At 51.7% G+C, this 10074-nt stretch overlaps 1 pseudogene; it reads right to left on the bottom strand.

The window, feature by feature from the left end:
• Window positions 1–1620: 1620 nt before the first annotated feature.
• The window catches only part of LOC108535983 (putative TP73 antisense gene protein 1), a 19506-nt pseudogene continuing 11052 nt past the window's right edge, over window positions 1621–10074 (bottom strand).

Raw genomic sequence — 10074 nt, 5'->3', positions numbered from 1 at the left:
TGAGGTGAGGCGCGGGTGAGGTGAGGTGAGGCGCGGGTGAGGTGAGGCGCGGGCGAGGTGAGGCGCGGGTGAGGTGAGGCGCGGGCGAGGCGAGGCGCGGGTGAGGTGAGGTGAGGTGCAGGTGACGCACCATGCCTGGCCTTGGCCCCCCCTTCCTGGCTAGTGCTTACCCCCTTCCCTAGGCTCTTACCTGTCCCCACATCCACCAGGGAGGGCTGGGCGGCGGTGGGCCCACCCCCTCACAGCCACAGAACTCTGGATCACCAAAGTGCTGAGGCCTCAAACTAGACAGGAAGTGGAGGGATTCGGGATGTCCCCTCGGCAAGAGGGTGCCATGTAGGGCGTAGAAACGGGGACTCTAAAACGCCCTTTCAGGAGTGGACACAGAAATGTGAGCGCTTTAGCACAAGGGTGAGTTTGAATATCTTTGTTTAAAAGGTTATTTGTTCAAGTATAGCATGAGAAACACAAGCCATTATTTTCAAATATATAAAAACATCTCCAGTAGGTTCCACACAGAATTTTGGAAAGCTAAGCTGGACTCGGAACAGCTCTGCTGCTCCCCAAGGCACTACCCTTCGAAGGAAGGTTTCCACCACCTGGCTGCAAAACGGAAAGGAGAAGGCCTGTTTCTAAAAGGTCTCCACCTCTTTGGGCAGAAAACAGCAGCCGTTCATTCCTGCGCTCACATCCGAAGAGGAAGCCTAGATTCAGGCGACAAGACCAGAATATGGGTTTCTCATACCACACACATATACTTCCTATTTCTCTGGAATGGTGCTGTGTCATTACTATGCACAAAATCAGATTCTTCAAGAAAATTGTTTTTTAGGCCGAGCACGGTGGCTCACGCCCGTAATCCCAGCACTTTGGGAAGCCGTGGCAGGTGGATCACGAGGTCAGTAGTTCGAGACCAGCCTGGCCAACATGGTGAAACCCCGTCTCTGCTAAAAATACAAAAATTAGCCAGGCGTGGTGGCGCATGCCTGTAATCCCAGCTACTCAGAAGGCTGAGGCAGAAGAATCACTTGAACCCGGGAGGCGGAGGTTGCAGTGAGCCGAGATTGCACCACTGCACTCCAAACTGGGTGACAGGGCGAGACTCCGTCTCAAAACAAACAAACAAAAAATGTTTTTAAATACTGGTGTAATTACCCCAAAAAAGGCCTAAGGAGGCCTGCAGTCTGCCTCATGCATGTGACATTTAGTCTTAACAGCTTCGCCAGCCCTCGGCCCTGTTTGCCACAGAAAAGCTGAAACCGCAGGTTTCTGGGTCAACTTAACACTGTCCAATCCCTGACCTGCCCTCTTCCCGAGACAGCCAACCAGGGGCCTCCGAGGCCCTGCCAAGGGAACTCTGACCGGAAGAGCATCTCTGCGGCCGGCGCGCAACACAAAACAGCTAAGCAAGCCCAACTTGTGTCCTCGGTCTGAAGTCACATCCTGAAAAGTCTGGTCACACCAGAAATGAAACATACATGGTTTCCCAATGCTTCCCGTTCTGAGTCTCCAGTGAGGACAACATCGCCAGAAGGTTCTGTCTCCCTCTCTCAGTAACAGTGAGAAGAAAAACAGGCAACTGGATATTGGGCAAGATCTTGGCTCCAGCTTCGAGTTGGTTCATGGAGCTTCTGTCTTCACCACAGAGGCCTCTGCTGAGTTGCAGGGCAGGTCCACAGCTGACCAGCTCCACCACGACTGCGCCGCGGCCGCGGCCGCCCGGAAGGCCCTGGGGAACTGCTCTTTGGCGATTTCAGGAGGTTCCTTCCCTGCACATTTGCACAGATTCAGGATAAAACCCAACACATCGGAGCCAGACAGTATTCTTGTTGGGACATGTGAAGAAGCCACTGGCCTCGGGGTGGGACAGTGGTCCCAGAGAGACCCACCCACCTCTCTTGGACAAGCCCGACCCAGGTTCCGGAATTCTGTTCCACCTCCCTGGTTCCCAGTCACCCCCAGGACTGACAGAGGGTAGAAGGTGTCCTATCTTCCAGGACACGTGATATCCACTAGATCGCAGGAATTCAGAAGCAGTCATCATTTTATAAACCTCGGAGTTCAAGATTTCTTAGGACATGTCAGGCAACATGGTACATGCACAGAACCCCAAAGGAGCATCTCTCAGAATCTTCCTCAAGTACAAGCAACGCAAATGATCACTGAGATAGACAATTTCAAATCTGAACCCAGCATCTGGAATGCAATTTTCCACCTGAAATTGGCATATCATCTGCACTGACTGCAGCCTGGAAGGCATGTACCCATTGAGCATCGGGACATCCCAGGTTCCTCCTCAGAATGTCACCCACCTTTAAGGGTTCTGACAAAGTGTCTGAAGAGCTCTCGATACAAGTCCTGATAGCGGCTAGTCTGGGTCTGGGAGCCGAGGGACAGGGACGTGCCCTGCCCGGTGATGCCCAAGGGATTCTGATTCTCCATCTGCAGCGCGCCTTGGGACCCACGCACCTGGGAGCCATTGCAAGACAGGAGTGAACCAGGCCGAGCACGGGAAGTGGGGAGGGGAAGGGGATGACTGAACACCACCAGGGCTTTTGCTGGTGGGGGTGGGGCGGGCAGGTGACACATGACACAGGCCTTCCAGGACCATCATTATCACTTCCCATGGCACACTGTGACCAACACCGGCTTTCTGTGTAACGGCCAAGGAAGCACAGGCTTCTGTAGAGCAACAGCCAATGTAAAGGAAAGCCACCATCACAAAACAGCTCCTGAGGCCCAGAGGCCAGGGAGCGAACTCTCTTCAAAACCTGGAAGACGTGACTCTCAGCAGAAAATTAAAACAAATATTTACTGAGCACTGACTATGCACAAGGTGTGCTGCATATGCTCTGACTGGGGATGGCCAGGTGATGACCTCTATTTAACCAGCAGGATCAACCTGGCTGATGACCTCTATCTAACCCGCACAATCAACCCAGCTGAGGGTGGCCGGGTGACAACCTCTATCTAACCCGCACAATCAACCCAGCTGAGGGTAGCCAGGTGACGACCCCTATCTAACCTGCACAATCAACCCAACTGAGGGTGGCTGGGTGACGACCTCTATCTAACCCACACAATCAACCCAACTGAGGGTGGCCGGGTGACGACCCCTATCTAACCCGCATAATCGACCCGGCTGACGACCTCTATCTAACCCAGAGAATGAACCCAGCTTTTCACAGTGGACTGGCGAGGGGTGGAAAAGGGCAGGGGGTCACCTCCAATCTCTAGTCACAGGTCTGTACGGTGCTGGCTGACGTCCACGCTGACCACAGCCCCACAGGGAAACTTCATGCTGATCATAACAGTATCTGCATCTTTTAAGGCAGCCATATCTAAGCAGAAGAAAACTTTAGATGATACAAAAGTTAATTTAGCCAAATTATAAACTGCTTTGTTTGGTTTTTTGAGAGAGTCTTGTCCTGTCGCCCAGGCTGGAGTACAGTGGCACGATCGTGGCTCACTGCAACCTCTGCCTCCCGGGTTCAAGCAATTCTCCTGCCTTAGCCTCCCAAGTAGCTGGGATTACAGGCGTCCACTATCACACCCAGCTGATTTTTTTGTATTTTCAGTAGAGACGGGGTTTCACCATATTGGCCAGGCTGGTTTCGAACTCCTGACGTCAAGTGATCCCGCAGCCTCGGCCTCCCAAAGTGCTAGGATTACAGTGCTAGGATTACCACCACATCCGGCCTGAACTCACTGCTTTAACTGAAGCAGTGGACGAAAGGCATAGCCAAGCAGTTTCACAGAAACTTGTCCTTAATAGAAAATTAACTCTAAATTGTTCCAAAATGGGTCCCTGAGAGGCATGGGGACGCTGCCCAGCAAGCGGTCCAGTTCTGTGTGTGCTAAGCTTCCGCGGCACCGGCAGTCCTGGGCCCGGGCACCTTCTGGACCCTGGGGGTACCGCCATGAGCCTAGCAGAGCCAGTCCCCATGTCCCCACCTGGGGAGCAGGCCCCAGACAGGTACTCGTCTGGCCTTCTGAGGAAGAGCGAGAAGTGGACAAGAGGACAGTGGGGTTGCGGGGGGTGGTACCTGTAGGCCTGAGGCAGGAGATGAGGGTCTGGAGGCAGGGAACCTAAGGCTGTTTCCCAACAACTACCTTGAACTATATTGAAGGGAAAGCCCTGACTTTACACTCCTAAGTAACAAAAGGACCAGAGGCTACTGCCTTTGCAAACCCCCTCACCTTTTCTGCCTGGCAGATGGGAAACTGGCTGTCTGCAACAAATCAGACTGACTGCGGGTCAGGTCTTCGTTTGCGACTTTGTGACTTCAGTTCAGCCTCTGAATGGTCGCGCCCGGTCCACACCAGTCAGACTGACTGCAGGCTGAGCTCTAGTTTGCAAACAAGGATAACTTTGTAACTTCGCCCTAGCCTCTGACTGGTTGCTTTCTGCAACCACTTCATTGACATGAGGTGAGCATGAAGTGGCCAGTGGGAAACTTCTAGCGGGTATTTGGGTCCCAGAAGATTCTGCATCCAGGCCCTAGAGCTGCTGCTCGGGCCACTCCCACACTGTGGAGTGTGCTTCATTTTCAATAAATACCTGCTTTTGTTCTTTCGTTGCTTCATCCTTTCTTTGCTTTGCTGGGTGTTTTGTCCAATTCTTTGTTCAAAACACCAAGAACCTGGACAATGTGCAGTCAAGACCCTCGACTGGTGACAGGCCCGCGGGGTCGGTGGAGACCATGGCCTCCACCTGTGCTCTGGAGCGCTCAGAGCAGGCAGGCACCTGGTCCAACTGAGGTCTTACGGAGAAGAGATTGCAGGCAGATGGCCACAGCCAGGATGAGGACATGGCTGGGATCGGGGCGGTGGCCAGTGGAGCAGGGTGGGTGGGTGAACTCTGGGCGGATGGGGGAGGTGGTGCCAAAAGGGGGTGCTGACGAGACAGAGTGAAGCGGGTGCTGAGAGGAGTCAGCGCTGGCACCAGCTGGGCCTGGACTTGCCCGAGTACACAAAGGGTGGTGTCAGGGGCGCCACGTCAGTCCTGGTCCAAGCCTCAGGACGTCTGAGTGTTTCAGCTTTGGTGCCCTGAGGCCATCGAATGTGTGGCCATGCTGCTGTGGGGACCCGAGGAGGCATGGGGGTGACTCAGAAGAGAACCCAGGTGACAGCGGGGCCCGGCCCTGTGACCCTGGTGGGGCTGTTCCAGGCAGGCCGCTGACCACCTGGCTGTAGTCACATGAGTGACCACTGGGCAGACCAAAAGAGGGACTCCAGCCAAGCCCAGTTCAAGCTGCAAAATCCTAACTACCCAGTGGCTGTTGTTTCAAACCATGATGTGTGTGTGGTGTGTCATAAAACAACAGATAACCTGTCCTCTGCAGCAGCCCTCAGGACCCACCCTGAGCTTCTGCTGCCAGGCCACGACCTGAGAACCAGCACCCCCAGCCCCGCCTTCACCTGGAGCTCACTGATGATCCCCTAACCTGTGTGCATCCCCGTCTGCTGTGCTTCCAGACTGGCTGTTTATTCACCTTCGCAACCTTAGAAACTATAGGGGGCCTGTCACATCGCAGGGGCTGGAGAAGTGGTTACTAAAACAGTGACTCTCAAAGTTCATCAAATATGAAATACTTCCTGCATGATGCCTTTCAACCTCGGGAAATGCCTGAGGGGTTCAGTGACGTGACCATTTAGTCATCTTTTTTACATGTGCTCCATGTTACTTTATCTACTCCCCAGAGCTGAGAGTCAGGGAGGAATTCTGAACAGGGGCCCCAGCCTGTGCTACATTTCAGCCAGTCTCGGTGCCACAGGAGCACGTTGCAACAGTGAAGCCCACTCTTACCTGGGCAGAAGGCATGTCCCAGAGAAAACACAGTGTCCGGAGTGGCCTCCCCCAGCAACATGCATGTGGCATCCACGTCGTGCACAGCAGTGTTGTAGAAAATCCCACCTGGACAGAAGGGAGGGTGAGCTCTGGCTTCTGGTCTTGAGGGAAGCTACTGGCGAGAAGCACCGGAGGTTTCTGGATCACAGGGAACCACGTGACATGGACACAGCCGCCACAACGCCATGCATTCCCCCAACAACGCGGATGCCCACCTGCCCTCTTTAGGGAAGCCGGAGAGGCTGCTGGGAACAGGCTGCTGATGGCGGTGATCCCGTGGATCCTCCCCAGGGGCCAACACAACTTTTGTTGTGTTGGTTTTGTTTTGTTTGTGTTTGTGGCCAACACAAACTTGCTTGTGCAAGAACTGGAACGCCGGATCAAAGCGCCTAGGAGAGGAGCTGGGAAACGAGGCGGGCAAGCCCATTCCCCGAAGCCCATTCTCCCTGCGACGCGTGGGCACGGGTGCAGACGTCACCTCAGCCAGCCGAGCTCCTGAAGCCAAATTTGACACCAGAGTCCCTTCTGGGCCACGTCCCTCAAAGCCCTCATGAAAGCAGGTAAACTGATGCTCACGACAGCCATTGTGCCCCGGGCAGGAGCCAGGGCAGGAAGCAATCAACGCTCCACCAAGAGCACTTCAAACACCAGGCCCTGCCGCAATGACCTATCTATTTCCTCATTTCTCATCTGTCTTCCTCTCCAGATGGTAAGCTCCATGCGGCAAAGGCCACGCTGCCTTACTCACCAACAGATGCCAACCCAACAAGGTGCCAGCAACCAGGGGCCACCCAGACTCCAGTCAGTGGCCAGTAATGTCACCCATATAATCTGCGGTTTGCAGACGATGGAACTGCACAGGAAGTTCTCCGAGGCGCCCACATCACCAAGCTGGCACTTGGCAGAGACATAACTGAGAACCAGCAGGACCCACTCAAAATCTGCACCCCTGCACACCCCGCTGTCGTCAGGGCTTCAGAACAAGACCAGCAAATGAGAAAAATCAGTGGCAATACCTATTTCCCTCTTCTGGAAATGAGAATCTCATTTAGAGATTGCGGGTTCGCTTTTTTTTTTTTTTTAAAGTACCCTGAGTATTTTGCATAGTTTTATTTTAAAATGAAGGAAAAAAATCACAAGGAAACTGTCCTTACTTGTAAAATCCGCAGACCAAAGGCTTTCCACGTCTGTCGGCTTCGTCGAAGCAGGACTGGGCAGCCTGACAATTCAAACTCGGCAGCCTCTTGCAAAGCACCCCCTTCCCTGGAAATCGTAAAATGAAAACCAAGAGGTCACAGCTCCGAAAAGAGAGCATCACAGACCAAAAGTCCCAACTTGCCCCTAAGCCTGGTAGCTGCCATTCAGATTCTCATTCCTGGTGACAAAATGAGTCAGGCACACTAACAGGATGGCCCAAGGCAAGGAGAACACATTCATCTTAAAAACCCATAACTACAGAGATAATTTTTTTTTGACATGGTCTCGCTCTGTTGCCCAGGCCGAAGTGCAGGTGTGCGACGATCACTCATACTGCAGCCTCAGGCTCCCGGCTCCAGGGATCCTCCTGCCTACCTCAGCCCGCCGCATAGCTGGGACCACAGCGCACACCACCACGTCTGCCTACCTCAGCCCCCCAAATACCTAGGACTACAGTGCACACCACCATGCCCAATTTACTTATTTTTTGTAGAGACAGGGTCTCCCTATGCTGCCCAAGCTGTTCTCAAACTCCTGATTTTAACTGATCCTCCTGCCTCAGCCTCTCAAAATGCTGGGACTATAGGTGTGAACCACTGCACCCAGCCCAGATGTAATTCCTGTCAGTATTCCTCGAACTTGAATAATATACAGATACCTTTTAAAGGAAAGCAAAATTCTCATGGTTCCCCAGTGTAGACTTCAATTATTTTGAACATAGTGCTACTTAAATATGTATAAACATAAAATCAAGTATCAATTTCTTTTATATAACTATTAAACCAAAAATCATGTATTAGATTAAGAATAAAACCACAAAACCAAGTAAATCCAAATCCATGCTTATTTGATGATGTTCTGCTGCAACTAACCAGCCCCAGTAGAGCATCTGTGCCCCCAGCCCCAGCAGAGTAACTGTGCCCCCAACAGCCTCCACGTAGTTGTTTCTGAGACCATGGGCCCCGCAGAGGACTCTGATTCCCCCTCACGCTTCCCTATTCAAATTGCTGCAGATGCTTTCCTGGGCTTCAGGGCACCACTCACAACACAAGCCCAAGACAATGAAAGTGTATTACTTGACACAGATGGGTCAGCAGACGCCGCTTTGGTCATCGAATTACACGGCTCTGCTGGCTGTGAAGTGGCTCAGTTACACTTCACACCTGTGTAATTCACTGGCTGTGAAGTGTAACTGAGCACACTCCATGAACATAGGGACCAAGTGGGGACCTGGGGAGCAGAGGAAAGCCAGGGTCTGTGACTGAGTGTGCTCCGTGAACCCAGGTACCAAGTGGGGACCTGAGGAGAGGAGAGCCAGGGCCTGTAACTGAGCATGCTCTGTGAACCCAGGAACTGAGTGGGAAGCAGGGGAGTGGAGGGCAGCCAGGGCTGGGTCCCAGCATCTCTAGTCTAGATGGCTCCATTCAAATGACCAAAATATGTGCCTACTTTCTTTCTTTTAGATTATCAGATGGAAATGCCAAATGATAATGTTATGACCTGTTTGTTGAGAACTTAACAGATCTCAAAGGACACCATCAATGTCTTGGAGGCTGTCAACATCCATTTGTGAAACGCCATGTCCCATTTTGTATTTAAGCCTTCCTGTCCCTAATCGGCCAAGAGATCAGTCACTAGAGGTGGCGGCACCTTCAGAGGAAGTGATGTCAAGTAATTTTCCCTGCTTGTGCAACACAAACCTGTCTGCGGCCTTGTGGAAGGATCTCCTGAATCATCTCCAAAAATTCTTTCCCACAAGTAACTGTCAGCCTGTAGTTCCTAAATAGGTTATTACTTAGGAGCCTAAGCAAAGTTCCTTTTATGGAATATTGCAATATTTTGCTTAAGATAAAAATAAGTTGCAATGACCTAAGCTTCTACCTCAGGAAGCCAGATCCCAGGTCAGCAAACCAGAGCCAGGTCTGTTTCTGTACATCCTGGGGAGCTAAGAAAGGTTTTCAAATTTTTAAGAATCAGTTCCTATTCTGCACAGACAGGTCCAGAAAACTCAAGGAGGAAAATGCTTCCCGACTGAGTCTGTGAGGCAAGCATTTCTTTGAAACCAAAACCAGGTAAGGCCATTACAAAAAAAAGAAAACTATAGACCAATATCCTTCATGAACACAGACACAAAAATTTTTAATAAAAAATTAGTGTCAGGCCTCTGAGCCCAAGCCAAGCCATCGCATCCCCTGTGACTTGCTTGCATAAGCCCAGATGGCCTGAAGTAACTGAAAAATCACAAAAGAATTGCAAATGCCCTGCCCCGCCTTAACTGATGACATTCCACCACAAAAGAAGTGAAAATGGCCAGTCCTTGCCTTAACTGATGACATTCCACCACAAAAGAAGTGAAAATGGCCGGTCCTTGCCTTAAGCGATGATAGTATCTTGTGAAATTCCTTTTCCTGGCTCATCCTGGCTCAAAACTCCCCACTGAGCACCTTGTGACCCCAGTCCTGCCCGCCAGAGAACCCCAAATCCTATAAAACAGCCCCACCCCTATCTCCCTTCCCTGACTCTCTTTTCAGACTCAGCCCACCTGCACCCAGGTGATTAAAAAGCTTTATTGCTCACACAAAGCCTGTTTGGTGGTCCCATGACATTGTGGTGCCGTGACTCGGATCAGAGGACCTCCCTTGGGAGATCAATCCCCTGTCCTCCTGCTCTTTGCTCCGTGAGAAAGATCCACCTATGACCTCTAGTCCTCAAACCAACCAGCCCAAGGAACATCTCACCAATTTTAAATCGGGTAAGCGGCCCTTTTTTACTCTCTTCTCCAACCTCTCTCACTATCCCTCAGCCTCTTTCTCCTTTCAATCTTGGCACCACTCTTCAATCTCTCCCTTCTCTTAATTTCAATTCCTTTCATTTTCTGGTAGAGACAAAGGAGACACGTTTTATCCATGAACCCAAAATGCCGGCGCCGGGTCATAGACTGGGGAAGGCAGCCTTCCCTTGGTGTTTAATCATTGCAGGGACGCCTCTCTGATTACTCACCCACGTTTCAGAGGTGTCTGACNACG

This window comes from Rhinopithecus bieti, unplaced genomic scaffold (genome assembly GCF_001698545.2).
Source record: "Rhinopithecus bieti isolate Rb0 unplaced genomic scaffold, ASM169854v2 scaffold_13351, whole genome shotgun sequence".
Lineage (NCBI taxonomy): Eukaryota > Metazoa > Chordata > Mammalia > Primates > Cercopithecidae > Rhinopithecus > Rhinopithecus bieti.
The sequence above is the reverse complement of the archived record's forward strand: the minus strand, read 5'-3'. Positions and strand labels throughout refer to the sequence as shown.